This window comes from Trichechus manatus, unplaced genomic scaffold (genome assembly GCF_000243295.1).
Source record: "Trichechus manatus latirostris isolate Lorelei unplaced genomic scaffold, TriManLat1.0 scaffold00095, whole genome shotgun sequence".
In the NCBI taxonomy this organism is placed as follows: Eukaryota; Metazoa; Chordata; class Mammalia; order Sirenia; family Trichechidae; genus Trichechus; species Trichechus manatus.
Genome location: NW_004444031.1, coordinates 11,028,226 through 11,050,003, shown reverse-complemented (window position 1 = coordinate 11,050,003; position 21,778 = coordinate 11,028,226).

Here is a 21,778-nt window from a genome sequence, read left to right as displayed (position 1 = left end):
TTTGATGTTCTAGGGTTTCAGGATTGTTGATTCTCTGTTTGGCTTAGTTTTTTGGATCTTTGTTGTGGAGGGATGGCGTGGTGCTTCTGCCTAGACCGCCATCTTGCCGGGCAATGTATAGCTACTTTTTAACAGCTGTAATAAACCCTTTCAAAGCAATATGCTACAAGAGATCAAAGAGCTGTGCTCAATTAGAGTCATTCCTTATTAACCATAGTCGGAAAGGGAGTAAGAAATAAATCAAAGTGTGTCTGGTATGTCCTTTAGCAGACTGAGAGAATATTGTGCCACTGTGAGATGTAGCTTTAAACCAAATTAAAAGGCCTATGAAGCACTGAAGCTCCCTGAGCTATGATAGTCGGCCTGCTATGGAGATCGTGTCTCAGTTTCTGATATCAATGCCACCTGTGAGCTCTTCCTAACAATCAAGAGATCAAAGACGAAAAGTGACACCAACAAAGTCCTAGAATGTAGCCAGTTTACAGCCAGTTGACTATACTGATTTCAGCTTGAACAAAAGAACAGCAGGCTTCTAAGCAGCTGTTGTATATTCAATCAAGTGGGGTTATCAAATGTAATAAGGGCAGAAAATGATTTCAACTGTGTGATTCACGAAAAACAACCTCTCATCAAGGGCATGGCTACATGACAAGGAAATGCAACGTATAGTAGTAATGGGTAGAGTTAATCTCTTTAAAGAGGCTCAAAAAGCCACGTTAATTGAGCTACCATTCTCTCTTTATCTCATGTTCAAATTCCAGTCACTTTTGACTGCACTCTTTTATGAAATACATCCAGAAACTATGTCTATTGATTTTTCCCTTATGGGTGCTATCTATCTTTATCTATCTATCTATCTATCCATCTCATCATCTGTCTATATCCATCTATCATCTGTCTTTCTCACCATATACCTGAGAAACAGTTAATTTTATCATGATTTATAGTGCAAAAACTGAATCTTAGATAAATTAACTTCCTGAAGCATAAACTGTAATAAACAGAGGTTTTCAGACTTCTTTTCTTGTGTGAAACATTTCTGAAGTGCTCCACCCCATGCCCTGACATACAGAGATGATTATTCCTTCTTGTGAACCACATCTATGACTTCACTGGTTTCTATTACCACCTCTGTCTCCCATACTCCCATAGATATGTGCACCCTGGGGTGGATGCAGTTATTTGATGAAGACAGTGGTCTATTTAACTTTCCGATTCCTAAGAGATTTCATTGTCCTTGAGATGACAACTGTTGGCAAGGAACTAAAATTATAATTTCTCAATCTTACTTCAACAAAGTAAGAATTCTCAGAAGTCTATATAGCCTTTATAATATTGTTTCCAATTTCCTCTTAATTCATCCCTTTCATTTCCATAATAAGCAAAAGGGGCTTTCATCAAGAAAGACAGGGTGGAAAAGTTTTTGTTTTATTTCAGTGTTCTCATTTTCATCTTGTGAGCTCTTCTGATTGGCACTATCCATCGATTAGCTCTATAAAAGTTTCCTAAATTGATCTGGATACTTTGATATTTTACCATCAAGGATACCACTTAAATTACTTTCCAGAACACATCAGAATGACACGAACTCAACATTTACATAAGCCTCACATGACAAACAGAGGCACGATGAAGGAGTCAAACTCAAAAATGTTACATTAATCAAGAAAGAACAATATAAAATAGTTTAATACTAACAGGAATATAGAATATCTTCTGATAATCCTTTTCAGATAATACTTGTTGGATGAGAATGGTTCTAACTAGCAGGCCTAACAAGGAGTGAGTGGCATACACACCAAACCAATAGACCAGTTTCGGTTGTCTGGGGTATTAAAGAAATGAATGATGTCAGAGAGTAATAAATGTGCTTAAGCTAGAAAACAAAAGCAAGAAGAGTGTATACCAGAGCAACTACAGATATCTGATAGATATTAGCATCTGATTCTTAAACTCCACTGTAAAAGAATCCAATTAATATTCACTTAGTTGTGTGCACATCTATCTCTCTCTCAAGTGTGTATGAGTTCCATGTATAAATATGCCTTCTTTATACAGAAGGGTATTGTCTAGTGCTTGTATAACAGAAATACCACAAGTGGACGGCTTTAGCAAAGAGAAATTTATTCTCTCACAGTGCAGTAGGCTACAAGTCCAAATTCAAGGCATCAGCTCCGGAGGAAGGCTTTCTCTTTCGGCTCTGGAGAAAGGTCCTTGTGATGCATCAGTTTTCCATGGTCTGGGAGCATCTCAGCGCAGGAACCTCAGGTTCAAAGGACGCGCTCTGCTCCTGGCACTGCTTTCTTGGTGGCATGAGGTTCCCCTGTATCTCTGCTCGCTTCTCTCTTTTATTTCTCAAAAGAGATTGGCTTAAGACACTATCCAATCTTGTAGACCTCATCAGTATAACTGCTGCCAATCCATCTTATTACATCATAGTGAATTTACAACACATAAGGAAATCACATCAGATTACAAAATGGTACACAATCATACAATACTGGGAATCATGACACAGCCAAGTTGACAGATATTTTTGGGGGGCACAATTCAATCCATGACAGATACCTATGGAAAATAGTGCCTGTGGCAATCACTGAAATTGCACCCCTGCAGAGGCATAGCAAGGATAGTGAGTACCCAGGGAAATTTCTAAGTCCCTCCTCTCCCCATTTCAAGAGCCCAGGGGCAATCGCTAAGTTGTGCTCTGCCTCCAATGACTTTGATAGCAGCCATGCGTCAACAGCAATGCCTTCCCCACCCGTGTCCTGCTGCTTCAGTTGGGCATCGTTCACATTTGTGGTGCCTGGGAATGTCATTCTGCACCTCTTCAAGTGCCCCCTTGGACTTGCGCCCGGGGACAAGTGCTCCCCTCTGCCCCCCCCCCATGCCTCTGCACCCCTGTCCAAACATCTGACACTCATCTTTTAGATAACTTTACCATAATATCAGCTCAAAAATACAAGTCAAACTTGTTAATCTTTTGCTTAACACACTATGGCACTACATGACAATTACAACTGCACTTTCCTTGCTTTCACTGATGAAAATTGGTCTATGATGTGCTCAAAGTCATTTTTTTTCAGCTTCTTCTCTTTCTACATTCAGCAGAGCAAGATCACAGTCTCCCTTGACCCACGGAGGCTCTCAAATATGGAAGTATTGGTTTTAATTTGCCAAATGATCTCTCACAGCTGGCAACAGAAACTGTGATGGCTAATAGAAACTGCTCCGTGGCATCCCCCTTCAAGTGGCTGCCAGGGCACATGCCATACCTGCTCTGCCTTAGATACACCTCTGTCTTTATACTTTCAGAACTTAGCACAGCGCTTAGAACAGAGTAAGCCCTTGAAATGTGGCTGTCAAATAAATGTATCCTCCCTTAGCTTCCATACTCCTTAAAACAAACCATCTTCATTCTGGCCGGGTTCCTTCTTTCTCACCTCCAAGCTTTGTTCTCACTTTGTTCTCCAGCTTCACCAACCTTCATATTTCCTCTTTACTTATTCAAACCTTTACATTTTATCATTGTAGAGCAAGAGTGGACAAACTTTTCTTGAAAGGATCAGTAAATATTTTAGACTTTGTGGACCACAAAGTCTCAGTCACAACTATATAACTCTACTGCTGTCATGTGAAAGTAGCCATAGACAATATGTGAACAAATGATCAGGTCCACATTACTATAAAAGTTTATTTATAGACACTTAAATTGGAATTTTATATAATTCTCAAATATCCCTCTTTTCATTTTTTTTTCTTTTCCACAATTTAAAAATGTAAAGAACATTCTTATTTACTGGACTGTACAAAAATAGGTAGGGACAAATTTGGTCCACTAGCCATAGTTTGCCAATGACTGTTCTGGAGTCATGTTTTTGTTCATCATATTTCCCTCTGTTTGGATTGTATATCTCTGGACTTTGTTAACAACATATTTATATTCTTGAGAATTTTTTTCCTGAATTACTCATTTCGACACATATATTTATATCCATATGTTCTAACTTAATAGTTTCATTAACATGTATCATCCTTATGCAGTAGGTTGTAAATTCCTGAAGGGAAGGAGCTGTTTTTCTATTTATCTATCTGTCATCTATGTATCCTCTATCTAGCTATCATTTTAATCTTCTAAGATATATAACTTTATTAGTTTCCTAGCACTGCCATGACAAATTGGGTGGCTAATAAGACCAGAAATTCATTGTCTTGCATTTCTGGAGCTAAAAATCCAAATCAAGGTGTCGGCTATGTGGATTTCTTCTGAAGACTCTGACAGAAACTGTTCCATTCCTCTGCCTTAGCTTCTGGTGGCTCCAGGCATTCCTTGGCTTGCAGTTTCAGTATCCTACTTACAAGAACACCAGTTATATAGGAGTGAAACCTATGCTACTCCAGTATGACCTCACGTTATTCTAACTGATGACATCTTTAAAGACCCTATTTCCAAATAGGGTCATATTCACAGGTACAGGGGTTAGAATTTCAACATAGCTTTCTTGGGTAACACAATTTAATCCATAACAATAACAATGGGAAATGACTAGAGGAGCCACTCATAAATGATAGTTGAGTGAGAGATGATTTTTAAGCAGCCCTGATTCTGCAGCAAAAGGAGCCCTGGTTGTACATTGGTTAAGATTTCAACTGCTAAATGAAAGGTCAGTAGTTTGAACCCACCAGCCACGCCATGGTAGAAAGATGTGGTAATCTGTTTCCATAAGGATTTACAGCCTTGGAAACTCTATGGGGCAGTTTTACTCTGTCTTATAGGGTCGCTATGAGTCAAAATCCACTCAATGCAATGAGTTTTGGTTTCTGCAGAACTGAACAGCAGAGGCAGATCTTTCCTGTAGCAGAAGCAGATCCCATCAAAGGCTGCATTTCAACAGAGCTCGCTGTAGAAATAAGTGCTCATGCACCATTCATCTTTATACAAAGAAAAAATATTGAATTAATCTCATATGTGACCAAAATAGCCAGTGCCTCTGAAAGGCACTAGGGGAGAAAATTTCTCCCAGCAGTATCCCAGACACTACCACTGGTAAAGTATTGGTTCTGTAAAACTCTGTTATTTCTTTGGGCCCTTGCTTCTTAAAATGAGGCATTTCACAAACTCCTGAAGTGGGTGATATTTATAGATCTATCAAAAGAAATACCAATTAATAACAACAAGAAGCATGGGAATCATTGCCCTACACTAGTGATTCATAACCTCATTAAAATCACCAGGAAAGCTTTTAAAAATCCCAGTGCCCAGACTACACCCTAGGCCAATTAAGTCATAGTATCTGGAAGTGGCGCCCTGGTATTAGTAACTTTTCCAGCTCCTGGGTGATTCCACTGTGCAGCCAAGTATGAGAATTCCTGCCTTACCCCCTCTTCTAAAATATAATACTTACTTAGGAAGCATAACAAGGTAAGTTACTCTTATTTTATTAATATTATCTAATTATTTGGAATCTTCCAGGAGGAAGAGAGTGAAAAAATAAATCACATGTTCTGAGGTAATGATTGCTAAAATATGAAAGAAATAGAGACATGGTTGAGAAGAAAGTGTAGGGTCTGGAAAATTTACCTCTCTTGCCATTTTCTTCTCAGTTACTCTTTAAGGACTTCATTATGGATTGAATTGTATCCCCAAAAAATGTGTGTCAACTTGGCTAGGTCATGATTTCCAGTATTGTGTGACTGTCCACCATTTTGTCATCTGATGTGATTCTTCTATGTGTTGTAAACCCTATCTCTATGATGTTAATGAGGCAGGATTAGAGGCAGTTATGTTAAAGAGGCAGGACTCAATCTACAAGTTTAGGCTGTGTCTTTAGTCAATCTCTTTTGAGATATAAAAGAGAGAAGTGAACAGAGAGACAGGGGGACATTATAGCACCAAGAAAGCAGTGCCAGGAGCAGAGTGCGTCCTGGGCTGAGCAGCTCCTAGACCAAGGGAAGATTGATGACAAGGACCTTCCCCTAGAGAAGAAAACTTCACGTCAGAAAGTGGAATGGGTAACAGCTATATTTTTCTTAATGAGAACTGACACAGCTTTGATTAGAATTTATTGCTATTTTATTTTGATGAGTGCTTGAGAGGCTGTTATTTCTTTGTTGTTTCAGATTTGGGTACTTTCTGTTTTATCATGACTATTTTTTCCTGGTACTTTGGATGTTACTTGAGAGGGTAGAAATGAATCAACCCCACAGTTTTTGAGAGATGGCATATGAAAACACAGAAGCTATCCAACATTTAGCAGCTATTTCATAAAATGGGTCTGAATTGGCGCAAACGGTTATGCGCTCAACTGCTAGCTGAAAGGTTGGAGGTCCAAACACACCAAAAGATGTCTCAGAAGACAGGCTTGGAGACCTACTTCTGAAAGGTCACAGCCTTGAAGGCCCTATGAAGCAGTTCTACTCTGCACTCATGGGGTCACCATGAGTCGGAATTGACTGGAAGGCAACTAACAACTGAGAACTGTAGTGATGAACCTGGATGTGAAAATTCCTCTCTTTTTTTTTAAAAAGTTTTTTACACTATTATGAAAGGCAATATACTGCTACATGTTATACCTTGAATATTGTGTGATATTTTTTATAATAATGAGTATGATAAGTTGGAGCAATAATAATGATAGATAATATTATTCAATGCTTACTACCTACTTGGCATAGTTTTAAGGTCTTTACATGGATTCATACTTTGAACCCAAACATTATTATTATTTCATAGTTGAGAAAATGGAAGCACAATAAGTTAGAGTAACTTTGCAAAGTAATCACCTAATTAGAACTTCAGGAATTAAAGCCAATTAGTTTGAGTCCAGGGCCCAAACTTTTAAATACCACAAGATACTGCCTCCTTCAGTAAGTCAGTGATTACACTTATACTCTTAGTATCAGATTTGATAAAACAGGCAAAATCTTTCAATGAAAAAGAAAGCTTTTTAACAGTTTTGCCCATATTATCCAGATTGGAGGATAATTGCTAAGTTTTCCACTTTAATAGTACAGACAAAATCAGCATTAAACAAATAAGATCCTGCTTTGTGATACATGCTGAAGATTGAATTATTTTGTGTGTTAATGAGATGTAGAGCTCAGTATAACTAACAGGGAACTGTAAATTATCTTAAGAATTCAGGACAAATAGACGGTTCATTTGCTTTTAGGATACTTTGATTTGAATAGGCAACTGTTAATAATCTTTTTCTTCTAACCTGGTAAAAAAGTCTCAGAAAGCTCTTTTTTTTTTTCAGTTTAGTTAGTTAGTTAAGATAAAATAAATTATTCTTGGAAATAACAAAACTTGGAATTTTACAGTGCCAGTGCAGAATACTGAATTATAAGTAGTATTTGAAAGTGTTCTTATTATCCTATAATCTAACCTCAGAATTTATATATATTAAGACACTGTGGCCCATCAAAGTTAAAAAGGCAAAAGTTAAGAAGTCATTTGGTGGTACCTATAGAAACAGGATTCATATCTCTGAATTATTTAAATTGTCATGCAAATTTTCTCCCTGTGCATCGTTTGCACCTTAAAAATCAAAATTAAAAATGGTTAAAAGAAATGGAATAAAGTATGTTAAAGCTGTAGAAAAAAATCACATCTTATCATACCTTTTTCATTGAAAGATGTTGCCTGTTTTATTAAGAAGACTATGAGCGTCTCTACTATTGTCATTTTTTGGTTAGGTTGTCTTGAGTGCCATTATTAATTTTGAATGCCTCATCTGTACTAGGAGGTATGCTAGAATATTCCCTACTTTGATATACAACTGCTCTTAATTTTATCTAGCTACCATAGGGAATTTGTGAGAGATTTATTTAATTTGCTAACATAATGAAGTAGTTTGGTTTGTTAACTTGATGATTTTTAGAAATTCTTTTTTCTTTTTTTTTTTTCCAGTTTTTGAGAAGGAGGACTCAATGTCAGCATCAACTTGAAACCATAACCATATTTCTTTTCTTGCACTATTTGAGGAGATCCAATAACTGTGTCATAAACATTTTATTGAACTGAGGTGTGACAAGATCTTTTTTATTATTATTGGCTTTTAACATTCTTGTCATATTTAATGTTTCCCCTGGGATTTGGCCTTTAGTCAGAGTTCAGTCATATGTGTGTCTACCTTTCAACCTTGATGCAAAACTAATGACTTCTTATCATCTCGGTCATAAACGAATTCTGAAAAGACATAAGGGACTTTTTGTAATCTATTTAAGATTTTCTATCAAGGTAGATACATTAACTGGGAAGTTTGTTCTCTTGAGTCTGATGGCTTAAAACATTTTGGTAAGGAATGTTTAACCATTTTCCTAAACAAATCTCAGATTAATCTTTAGTATTATTTCAGTATCATTCAAAGTATGATAATTTATATAACTGGACGTCTTTGTCAGTAGCTAGTTTAAGGTCTTAGCTTCAAGAAAACATTTTAAAAAGACTCATCCCCAGAGCTACAAATATTCAGAAAGAAATCTCTGCTCAGCAAAAAGTACTTAGTTAATATGTCTCTATCTATCCATCTGTCTATCTATCTATCTATCTTCTATTTATCTATCTATCTATCTTCTATCTATCTATCTGTCTGTCTATATATCTATATATCTACCTAAAAATCAAGGTGTTTGCTGGGTTGGTTCCTTTGGGAGGTTAAGGGAAAATCTATTCCATGCCTCTCTCCTAGCTTCTGGTGATTGCTGGTAATCCTTAGTGTTCCTTGGCTTGTAGGTGCATCACTCCAATGTTGGTCTCCATCTTTACATGACCTTCTTCCCTGTGTCTCTGTATGTGTGCCCTTTCTCCTCTTATAAGAGAACAGTCATTGGATCTGAGTCCCACCTTAACTCAGTGTGACCTCGTTTTAACCTGACTACATCTGAAAAGACTGTATTTCCAAATTAGATCATATTCATAGGCAAATTATTTGTCTTAGGCTGGGTTCTCTAGAGGAGCAAAACTAGTGAAATGTGTGTATAAGTATACAGAGAGAGACTTATCTCAAGGAAATGGCTCATGCAGTTGTGGAGGCTGGCAATCCCAAATCAGCAGTTAAAGCATCAGGCTGGAGGCTTCTCCTGACTCAGGTGGTTGCAGGGGCTGACAAAAATCGGCAGGTCAGATTGAAGGCTGCTGGTTCATGGGGTTGCAGGAGGTGGTGAATCACAAGATCTATGCATCAAGAGGAAGGCTGATCACTCACATCCCAAGAACTGGAGGTCAGAAGATGACAGGTCAGACACAGGATTCAGAGAGAGCTTTCCCACAACATCCATGTATATTGGATGTAGGTCACACCCCCAAGGAAACTATTTGGCTTTCAACTGATTGGCTGCTCACATCAGATCACAAAATGGAGGATGATTACATAATATCTGCCAAACCACTGAGAATCATGGCATAGCCAAGTTGACACATAACCTTAATCATCACACTATTCAATTCACTGCAATAGCATATTCCAAAACTTTAAATAAAAATGATTGGTTTATTGTATGTTTAACTGAAAGAGTAATATTTTTCTCAGGATTCCTGATGTTACGTAGATATGGAGATAAAAGTAGAAGAACCTGAGTAGGAATGACATACACTAGCTTCATTTATTTGAAAAAAAGTTCTAAAACAAATATGAAAAAACATTAACATCTATTCAATTTAATTATGGATACATGGTGTCTGATTGTGCTCCATTCGTTGGACAAATGAAAGATAACATAAGATTAAATGAAGATATAGATTTTACTTAAATTTCTTGTTACTTAGGGTATGCAGTACAAGTTGATTTTTATCTGTTTTCCCTGAATATCTAGAATCTTAGCTTAGCTTTTAACAATATTGTTGTTAGGTGCTGTTGAATTGGCTCCAACTCATAGCAACCTTATGTATAACAGAATGAAAGATTGCCAAGTCCTGCACCATCCTCACAGTAGTAGATATGTTTGAGCTCTTTGTTTGCTGACCCTCTACTTTACTAAGCATGATGTCTTTCTCCAGCGATTGGTCCTTCCTGATGACATGTCCAAAGTAACAATGTTCCCTAATTTTTTCTTGTTAATCGTTTCACTTATTGTTCTAACAAACAGTGTGTTTACACTTCTCTAGTACATCACATGGAAACCCTGGAGGCATAGTGGTTAAGAGCTATGGCTGCTAACGAAAAGTTAGGCAGTTTGAATCCACCAGACACTCCTTGGAAACCCTATTGGACGGTTCTACTCTGTCCCATAGGGTCGCTATGAGTTGGAATTGACTCAATAGCAACAGATTTGTTTTTTGTTGTTGTTGTTGCTGTTGTTGTTGTTTTAGTACATCCCATAGGTTCCTGGGTGACACAAACAGCTTACCCTTAGCTACTGAAGAAAGGCTGACCTGACAATCTTCTTCTGAAAAATCAGTCATCAAAAAACCTATGGAGTGGAGTTCTATTCATACATGGGATAGACATGAGTTGAAATTGACTCCATGGCAACAGTAGTACATCCTATAACAGATAGTGTAAATTTGGGCACATATTATTTAATTCATGTTTTTTGTTTCATTTTTAACACAGCTGATTGCAAACCCAGATCCCAAATAGAATATTTGAAAATTGCATACCGTTACTTTAGCTTTTACCTTAAGTCAAATTTGTATGCTACATACCACCTCAGATCTTAAAAAAACCTATCAGATGTAAGACTTCTAAATCATCCTATTCATAATGGTCATCACCAATAACTTATTTTAGCTCATAAATGTATACATATGCATGTCTGACTATTTGCAGAGGAGTGATAGATATAAATGTTTACCTTCATGTCCTTTCCATATCTTTACAGAATTTTTTCACCTTTAATGGCAATTCATCAATGCCCTCATTCCAAATGGTTTGCCTGCCATTGCCATTCCTGATCTGCTTTTGGCTGGCTGAGGCTGTGCATGGAATCTGTGAAATAATTTTCAACAAGAAAATTATTATACGTGTGTGAACGAACTAGGTTCCCAGCATTATTCTAGGTGCTGGAGTTATAACTGAGTTGAAGACATGGTCCTTGGCCTTGAGAAGCTTAAAGTCCTTTACATTTATGTTTGTAACAAGGGATGTTTCCATACTCTATCCCCATTTCCATACCACTCCTCCAGATTTTCCCTGTGGGGAACTTAGCATGTGCCCTACGGGTTAGATGCCAGAGAACACTCAGAATTTATGAGAGTTCTGGGTGCTTTGGGAGTGTATTCTCATTCTTGAAGGAGCCTTCATGGCATAGTGGTTAAGGGTTCAGCTGCTAACCAAAAGGTCATTGGTTTGATCCTGCTAGCCACTCCTTAGGAGAAAGATGAGGCAGTCTGCTTCTGTAAAGATTACAGCCTTGGAAAGCCTATGGGACAATTCTACTCTGTCCTATAGGGTCTCTATGAGTCTATAGCAATGGGTTAGTTAATTTAATTTCTCATTGACTTAAGAAAGGTTGATCTTTGTATAGGTCTATTTATTGTCCTAGTCACCAGGTAGTAGGGATTTGTGTTGAGATTGTTCCTCTGGTCCAGGTGCTGGTCCTGGGTGTTCACTGGATGCCCTTCTTAGCATTCAAGTTCCTGGTCACTGACTCAGTCACTTCTTTGACCTTAGAGCCACTTTCAAACTAGCATCAGAATAGAGTTAAGGTATGAAATCTCCAAGAGCAAGAGTCTCTTATTCTAATCTCCCTGCTCCACATTCTTCTGTGTACCTGGGAGATGGGGATAGTGGTGTTGGGTACCTTTCAAATGGGAGTTTTCCTCTGAGGTATATTTTTCCTCAAATAGGACTTGGCCCATAAGAAGATCTTGACCTCAGAAATGTAAGGGCTTGCTTCCTGATCCATCAGGAAGGCTCTTGAATTTAGAAACCCAAAGTCACTTTTTTATCACCCTAAAGCTCAGGAGGGGCGAGATCACAAAATACAAATACACCCTGTGAAAGGGGACACTTGGGCAATCCTACTTCAGCAACCAGAGGGTAGAGAATGCTCCTTGGATGATGGAATATTTTTAGCAGGATATATCCATTCTGTATATGTTGCTCACAGTAAACAAACTTTGAAATTATGAATTTATCAGGAAAACCCACTGGGAAATATCAGATTCATCTATGTAATTTACTAGAGTATAAGATACAGGTATTTCTCACCCAAAATAGATCTCCCAGTGTAATACCTTCTATGCATCACTTTCAGAATTGATATGTTGCATCTGGACCAGGACTTGTCCTTATATGGCAGGGCCAGACCCGGGAATATCCTTTGAATTAATAATAAAGTGTAATGCTGGGAAAGACCTCTGATTCATGTGAATTTGATTTGACCTTGCAATCTGGTGTGCTATCTCAATTTTATTTAGCTAATTAGTATTTATTTTTTAATGAAAGAAATTGAGCAATAACAGACATTAAATGATTTCTATACCTAGATTGACTGTTACAGAATAATCCTTCATCATGGAATAATTTTAATCAAACTTGTTTTCTCTTTGAACACAGTCTTTGAACTCAGCCAAAGAATTGAGGAGACACTTCCGCAGTTTGCTGACATGCTCTCTGTCTACCTCCTTCTTCTCTGGTACTCGGCCCCAACATTCCAGCTGCCTTGGAGTCTCTGAACTCAGATCCTCATCTCTCTTCAGCTCAGGAGAATGCATGTCTCCATTTAGGGTTTAGTTTCTACTCCCTCCACTGCTGCACGGAAACTGACTTCAAGCATTAAACTACTGTAATGATAGGACTCCCTTTGCTTGTTCCTCTTCTTTCAGGGGTTTGAGTCCTGTGCTTTCTATCGTACAAGGTCTAAATGTTGTATTTCCATGTTCTCTGTGTGTGTGTGTAATATATTTTAAGGTGAGAAGACCAAATCTATGATATATATTTACATATTTTAAAGTGGGAAGATGAGTCCAGTGTCTGTTATTCCATTTTGGCCAAACTTAAGTGTCTCAATGAAGTTTTGATATCAGGTGTAAATTTTTAAGAAATAGACTCTACATATACTGATACTGAGTTATTTATATTATATTTATAATAAGTTGTGTAGGGTTGTAATTGGATAAATAAATCACTCCAATAAGAAGTCTTTCCATTTTAGAAGGGATAAGTACCAAAAAAGTGTTTCCATAGCAGCTTTTCAAGCCGCAGTGATAGGCCTATGAAAGAGTTTTGTTCATATTAGTCTTTTGGTGTTTCCCAAGATATATCACAAAGATAGTTTGTGACTTACATGTAATGTAAGCTATGCCTATAGATCTTGTATAATGGAAAAGGAATGGAATTTGAACTAACTCCCTGACTCTAAAACTGTCCATTGAGCACCTACCATGTCCAAAGCGCTTTGCGAGGCACTGGAGATGCAATAGCAAACAGAGGGGATGTGGTTCTTGCATGATGTTCAGATTAACTCTATTATTTATTGCTTGTGAGATGCTATGCAAATGAACTATCTATCTGAGTCTCATCTGTTAAAAAAGGGGGGGGGAATCCAAAAAACAAAACAAAACAAAACACAATAATCCAAATACTTGCCCTATCAAACTCATGGACTGTTTTTTGTGGATCATGAGTTATCTATGTGAAAGTGTTTTGTGACTACAATGTTCTAAACCGTTGTTACTGAAATTTTTATTTAAAATTGCCTTAGAACACTGTTTTAGTCATCTAGTGCTGCTATAACAAAATACCACAAGTGGATAACTTCAACAAGGAGAAGTTTATTCTCTCACAGTCCAGTAGGCTAGAGATCTGAATTCAGGGCACGGGCTCCAGGGGAAGACTCTCTCTCTGTCAGCTCTGGAGGAAGGTCCTTGTGATGCATCAGTCTTCCCTTGGTCTGGGAGCATCTCAGTGCAGTAACCTCAGGTCTAAAGATGAGGTCCCCATGTCTCTCTGCTCTCTTCTCTCTTTTATATCTCAAAAGACATTGGCTTAAGACACCATCTAATCTTGTAGACTTCATCAATATAACTGCTGCTAATCCATCTTATTATATCATGGTGATAGCATTTACAACACATAGGCAAATCACATCAGATGATAAAATAGTAGACAGTCATACAATACTGGGAATCACGACCTAGCCAAGTTGACAGATATTTTGGGGGGATATAATTCAATCTATGACAAACACTTTCTCAGAAAAACACTAAGAAATTCACTAAAGAAGGAAATTCAAAACTTAACTCTTAAAGTTGGAACAGAATGGGTAATGACAAATCCCCCCTGTTTTTACGCACCTATTTTCTAAAATGTAGGCTGGGCCTCACTGTTATAAAATGCTTCTTACCACTATTTTGTGTAAATTATATCTGTGGCATAAATAATTAAGAATGTACCTACAGAAGTGAACAGACTAAGTTCTAAAAAGGAATTCACAACTCATGGAGACAAAGCCAGCAGGAATGCTAAAATTATTAGCAAATGTGAGAATTCAGATTATGTTAAAAGAAACTTTATAGGATAGGCTAAAGGATTTTTTTTTTTTAAAGCAAAAAGAAAGTTCTATTCAGCATACATTCAAAAAGGCAAAAGCAGGAAATGGACAACCATGCTGCCAGAGCCATGTTTGCCCAAGTCCAAGGAAATATCACAAAACAGACAAAAGTGGGAAAGTGGACAAGCATGCTGCCAAAGCCATGTCTGCCCGAGTCCAAAGAATATTACAGAACAGGCAAGAAAGGCTAAAGGTATTTAAATAATATTTATGTACCAAGTATCTCAATATTTATGTAGTATGCATGCTTATGACAAGATTTTATCACCACCCCTCCTTTGTCCATGAGGTGACTTAACATTTATTGCAGTTTACCTCTGAGAGTTATCAGTGACACAGGAAGGTGACTTGATAAACATCAAACACAGTTGATGAAGATAATTTTAACTTGGTGGAAATCCTTTGAGCTGTACATTTTTTATATGCCCTTTTTTCTGTATATATGTAATATTAGTACTTGACTAAAGTTTAGAAAAATCAATGAATCTCCAGCAATAATTAACAAATGTATACATTTAGCCACAAGATGTGCATTATAACATTATTTTAAAAATATAAAAGGTAGAAGCAATTTAATTGTCCAACCAACTACTGTAGTTAAATAAATTATAGTTTATCCATACAGTGGACTCCCATAGAGCCATAAAACAATACGCTTGTAAAAGAATATTTATTTATAAGGAAAGATAAAAATGCTATAATCTTAAATGAAGGAGGAGACTTTAAGAGTATATACTGAATAAGTGAGTCTATTTTGTGAAGATCCAAACTCATACTAAGAACTCAGCTTCAAAAAATATTCACACACCAATGAACAGTAGATTCCTCCTGGTGTGAAATTAGAGGGGTTGTCACTTTAGTACTGTTTTTTGTTTATCAGTATTTTCTGATAAATTTTAAATAAAATTAAAAGGGGAAAAAACTATTTTAAAATTTGTACCATTTTAAGCACTTTTGGATGAGTTTGAAATGATCACTATGATTTGAAAGCTAGAGGAGTTGCTGTGGCCAATGTAGTCTGAAAGATGGTATGAAGATATATAGAAAGATCTATTAGTATCTATAGCTGCAGGAGAGCTCTATAAATACAGTGCTTCTAGTTAAGGCACTCAGTATAAGACCGCTACCTCAAAGAGATCTGAAGGTTTACAGTAGAAAAGATGTCATGCTGACACTGCCACCAGCACTTATTTATAAGCATCATAAACCCCAGGGGTGAAGGATGACTGCCCTCTCTTGCTGATAAAGAGATCCTGACATTGCTTTATTATCTCCTCAAGGTTAAAAATCAATGGTTTACCTGTGAAAACGTCTGTTTGTAAGCTTGTCTTTGCTCCTTTCAGGGGCCATATTTACATGCTGGGTTTTAAGCATGCCGGAAATGAGACATTTAGTTTCATTTGGCCCATTTTCTTTTTGAACATGCCAGGACAGTTCTCTACAAGAGAAATGGAAAAAAAAAAAAAAAAAAAGAAGAACAGCAATGTAAGCCTGCACTCATCCATTTATAATGAGAACAAGTTAGAATTTCACTTGTTAAAAATTAATGAATATCATCTCTCAGCAGGTGACTAAAGACATGAGCATTGATTTTAGATCAGATGATGTCTATAGAATAAATGCCAGCCAAGAGGATTCAAATGGGAATAACTTTGTTGTTGCTGTTATTTGAGAAGTCTATGGAAAATAGATTAGATTATCTCACAGAGGGATTTAATTTATCAAGTCTTTACATACACATACAAAAATCTCAAAAAAATAATCTATTGGACAGTTTCAGACTTCCCACTCAAAAATCCTGAATACAAGGTAAGAAAATCAGCTCATTCTTGGAGGCTTCATCTCTGCTCATGGCAGCTCAACCTTCCTAACTTGCTCAGCAACCAAACCTTGGTTTCTTCCTTGACTCCACTTTCTTCCAAACCCCATAGTCACTCTGTTAGTAAATCCCGTTAGGTCTAACTACAAAATATGTCCACAATTCAACTTCCTCTCACCGCTCCTAGTGCTATTACCATGGTCCAAGCCACTTTATCTCTCACATAGATTATTGCAGTCTTTCAGCTGGTCTTCTGCTCCTGTCCTTACTCCCTACAGTCTACTCCCAGCCTAGTGCCCAGAGTAATTCTGTTAAAAGCAAGTGGAGTCATGTCATTCTTTTATTTCTATTCCTCTAGTGGCTTCCCATCTCACTCTCAGAAAAATGCTAAATTTCTTACTAGGATCACCCTGCCCCTCCCCAAGATCATACAGAACCCTTCTACCCATCCCCCTAGAGTGATCTCCGTGAAGTAAGGCATGCTCTTGTTCACTAAGTACTACAAAGAGTTCAGGTCTAAACAGTTGCATCCAGTCATTTCAGTTACCTTAGCCAAATACCAAGCACTGCAGTTTTGAAATATCAAGCTGGTTGTTTACTATTTTTGGGGCAAAATTGCTCATCTAATTGCAAACCATAGTTGTTTCAATTGGTCTTTCAAGGCTGTATAGTGAATATATTCTCAGTAATATCCTCATCCAATATCTACAAATTCTTAAACACGCAATAGTTTTACCAACTATTTGATTCTGTAATTGATTATTCCAGGTGATCCAAGTATAATATGATAACTATAGTAAAAAAAAAAAATTCCTGATTCTTCCCAGAAATAATGGGGCACAAAATAATAAGTAACATCTAGAGATCATCAAAGTAGTAGCCCATATAAACTCATTTAGATAAGAATTTTAATTTCCCAATTGTCTTAGTCATCTAGTGCTGCTGTAACAGAAATGACTTTAACAAAGAGAAATTCATTCTCTCACAGTTTAGGAAGCTGGAAGTCTGAATTCAGTGTGCCATCTCCAGGGGAAGGCTTCCTCTCTCTGTCAGCTCTGGGAGAAGGTCTTTGTCATCAATCTTCCCTGGTCAAGGAGTTTCTCAGAACAGAGACCCCAGGTCCAAAGGATGCACTATTCTCTTGGCTCTTGTTTCTTGATGGTATGAGGTCCCCATGTCTCTCTGTTGCTTCCCTCTTTTATAGCTCAAAAGAGGTTGACTTGACTCAACCTAATCTTGTAGATTGAGTCCTGCCTCTAATCCTGCTTCATTAAAGTCATAGAGGTAGGATTTACAACACATAGGGAAATCACCACCGATGACAAAATGGTGGACAATCACACAATACTGGGAATCATGGACTAGCCAAGTGGACACACATTTTGGTGGGACGCAATTCAATCCATGACACCAATGTATTGTTCTCTTATTGTTGTTGCTGTTGTTAGGTGCTGTTGAGACAATTTTGACTCATAGAGACACTATGTACAGCAGAATGAAACACTGCCTGGTCCTGTGCCATTTTCACAATCGTTGCTTTGTTTGAGCCCATTGTTCCAGCCACCGTGTCAATCCATCTTGTTGAGGGTCTTCCTCTTTTTTGCTGATACTCTATTTTACCAAGCATGATGTCCTTCTCCAGGGACTGTTCCCTTCTGATAAGTCCAAAGTATGTAAGATGAAGTCTCACCTTCCTTGCTTCTAATGAGCATTTTGGCTGTACTTCTCCAAAGTAGATTTGTTTGTTCTTTTGGCAGTGCATGGTATATCCAATATTCTTCGCCAGCACCATAATTCAAAGGCATCAATTCTTCTTCGGTCTTACTTATTCATTGTCCAGCTTTCACATGCCTATTAAGTAATTGAAAACACCATAGCTTCCGTCAGGCCCACCGCAGTCTTCAAGGTGACATCTTTGCTTTTTAAGACTTTAAAGAGGTCTTTTGCAGTAGATTTGTCCAGTGCAACGCATTTTTTGATTTTTTGACTGCTGCTTCCATGGGTGTTGATTGTGGATCCAAGTAAAATGAAATCCTTGACAACTTCAAACTTTCCTCTGTTTGTCATATTACTTATTGGTCCAGTTGTGAGGATTATTTTTTTCTTTATGTTCAGGTGTAATCCATACTGAAGGCAGTAGTCTTTGATCTTCATCAGTAAGTGCTTCAAATCTTCTTCACTTTCATCAAGCAAGGTTGTGTCATTTGCATAGGGCAGGTTGCTAATAAGTCTTCCTCCAATCCTGATATCACGTTCTTCTTCATATAGTCCAGCTTCTCAGAGTATTTGCTCAGTATACAGATTGAATAGGTGTGATGAAAGGATACAACCCTGAATGACACTTTTCATGACTTTAAACCCTTTTCTGTTTGAATGACTGCCTGATGGTCTAAGAACAGGTTCCTCATGAACACAATTAAGTGTTCTGGAATTCCCATTCTTTGCAATGTTATTCATATTTTGTTATGATCCATACAGTTGAATGCCTTTGCATAGTCAATAAAACAGAGATAAACTTCTTCCTGGTATTCTCTGTTTTCAAACAAGATTCATCTGATGGTCAGCAATGATATGCCTCATTCTACATCGTCTTCTGAATCTGGCTTGAATTTCTGGCAGTTCCGTGTCAATGTACTGCTATAACTGCTTTTGAATGATCTTCAGCAAAATTTTGCTTGTGCATGATACTAATGATATTGTTCGATAATTTCTGCATTCAGTTGAATCACCTTTCTTGAGAATAGGCATATAGATGGATCTCTTCTCATTGGTTGGCCAAGTAGCTTTCTTCCAAATTTCTTGGCACAGACAAGTGAGCACTTCCAGCACTGCATCTGTTTGTTGAAACTTCTCCATCAGTATTCCTTCAATTCCTGGAACCTGATTTTTGGCAATACCTTCAGAGCAGCTTGGACTTCTTCCTTAAGTACTATTGGTTCCTGATCATATGCTGCCTAGTGAAATGGTTGAAGGTCGACCAATTCTTTGTGATATAGTGACTCTGTGTATTCCTTCCATCTTCTTTTGATGCCTCCTGGATAGTTTAATATTTTCTCAGTAGAATACTTCAGTATGGCAACTTGAGGCTTGAATTTTTTCTTCAGTTCTTTCAGCTTGAGAAATGCAGAGTGTGTTCTTCCCTTTTGGTTTTCTAACTCCAGGTCTTTGCATGTGTCATTATAATACTTTGTCTTCTTGAGTTGCCCTTTGAAATTTTCTGTTCAGCTCTTTGACTTCATCATTTCTTCATCTATTGAAGATGCAAATGTCTTTAGTCTTTCAAAATGCAACATATAAGCACTGAAATACTTAAAAGTGGATAACCAAGAAGAAATTGAAGGAATTCCAAGGCTGTCTCAATTGATTTTCTATCTCAGTTCAAGATGACAGTGGCTCAAGTTAGCATTTCTTAGCTATGACAAACCATATTCAAGGCAATGTACATGTATAACCTTTAATTCACACATTAAATCTATAACCTAAATAGTAAGGTCCATTGCATGGAATGGACCGGTGGATCCAAGTAGTAAAATGACTTTCCCTTTCCATGTTCAAATAACTACCAAGTGTTAAAGGATGAAACTCAAACCTCTATCCATGTGTTTCCAGAATCATGCTCTTTTATTCAGCAGTGATTTACTTCATGTTGTTTTCCAGATGAGCTAAAAATTGTGACTATCATTACAATAACAGAATTTGCTGTGCACAATAAATAACTCCCTGAAGTACTGCCTGGACACTCTAGTCATAAGTGTAAGAAAAAGAATGCCACTTTCTAACAAAGACACTTCACTCTCTATAGCAATCTGTACTTGACAATCTCCATTTTGATTTGGTAGTTGGTACAAGGTTATGTTTATTTCTCTATACACAGAATAAAACTGTTTTATTGACATAAATTCTTTTAGTGTTAAGCACTAAATGTTTCTATAAATTGTGTTAGGATCCACACAATACTTACTAAAAACAGCCATAATATCTGTATCAAAGTATATAACCTTAGCAATATTTCTTGCTAAGTATTCCTTAGCAATATTTCTTGACCAAGCAAAAACTAATGGATTCTACCTTCCATTTAAATGTTTTCTGTTCTTTGTGGTTTTATAGATCATCTAAAGTGGAAGTCTTGGCTTCTATTTTGTCAAATCTTCTCTTAATTTTAGGGCTTATATGCATAATAATATGGGACAAGGGGTAGATTTTTTATTCGTTTCCCTCAAAGACAGACCCTATGCCAGGGATTTAGGTACAGGCAGTTTATTGGAGGTGACTCCAAGAAACATCAGTAGGGAGTAGAAAAGGGAAGAAAGAAAGCCAAAAAAAGCAAGTAACCACTGTGGACAACCAGAGTTTAAGCCCACTAGTGAAAATCAGTATAGAACATGAACTTCAGTTTTCCTGCCTAGGAGTGAAAGAGCAAGAATATCTATCCGCAATTGGTGAAGTGCTGCTCCCGGATAGTGGAAATTCCTTAGTACTTCCAGCCTGGCTCAGGAGGCCAGAGAGAGTCCTTAGAGTCACAGATTCTGGCAGTTAGAAAGGGGACTAGAATTCAAGGAGATGGTACACCACAGGGGGCCTGGACAGTACACTGGCAACATCTGCTGCAGAGTGCACAGAGAAAGAAAGATGGTCAGAACCAGTTCAGTATTTGTTAATTTCTGTACAATGTAAAAGCTAGGTAGAATACGTAGTTGTCTTATTGTGAAAGAGGAAAATAATCTTAAAATTTAATTCTGGAATAGTTTTAGAAAAAGGGGATTTGAAGGTAATTTAGATTTTAAAATCCCCCTAAGAGATATCTCAAGATTTCATCACAGTGGTAGAGTGGAAGAGAAACGGGACGAGAAATAGAATAATATGAGTTCCCAAAGACATTTAGTGCTATCCCAATTCCTCACATAATGATGAATTTTATTGCACCATAATTCTTATTTATTAAAATCTTTGTGTTTCAACAGTTCCGATGAGATGCAACTTTTTGTTTTTATGTTGGTCCAGGGAGCATTAGAGGACACCATACTCATATAACATATTAAGCGTGCCATCACTTGCACATCAACTCTAATAAATTCCCACTTCTTTTGATTTAAAAGGAATGCAAGGCCTTGAAAGGTTAGAACACTTTGCAGTCTTAAATTTTCAAATGTGAAACCGTTTCTGTACAACTTGTCAAGAGTTTGAACATCATGTTTTACTTAGGTTTGCTTGAGAAATCATTCTTCAAGCTAATTTTGTAGATTTTTGTTAATTGACTCTTGCAAAAAGAACATGTGGATTTGTCAGTAGAAATGTCTGACAATTACGGCAGGTGTACTGCAGTGATTTAAAAAATATATTAGAGGGTCTCCGGCAAGATGGCGGTCTAGGCAGAAGCACCACGCCGTCCCTCCACAACAAAGATCCGAAAAACTAAGCCAAACAGAGAATCAACAATCCTGAAACCCTAGAACATCAAAT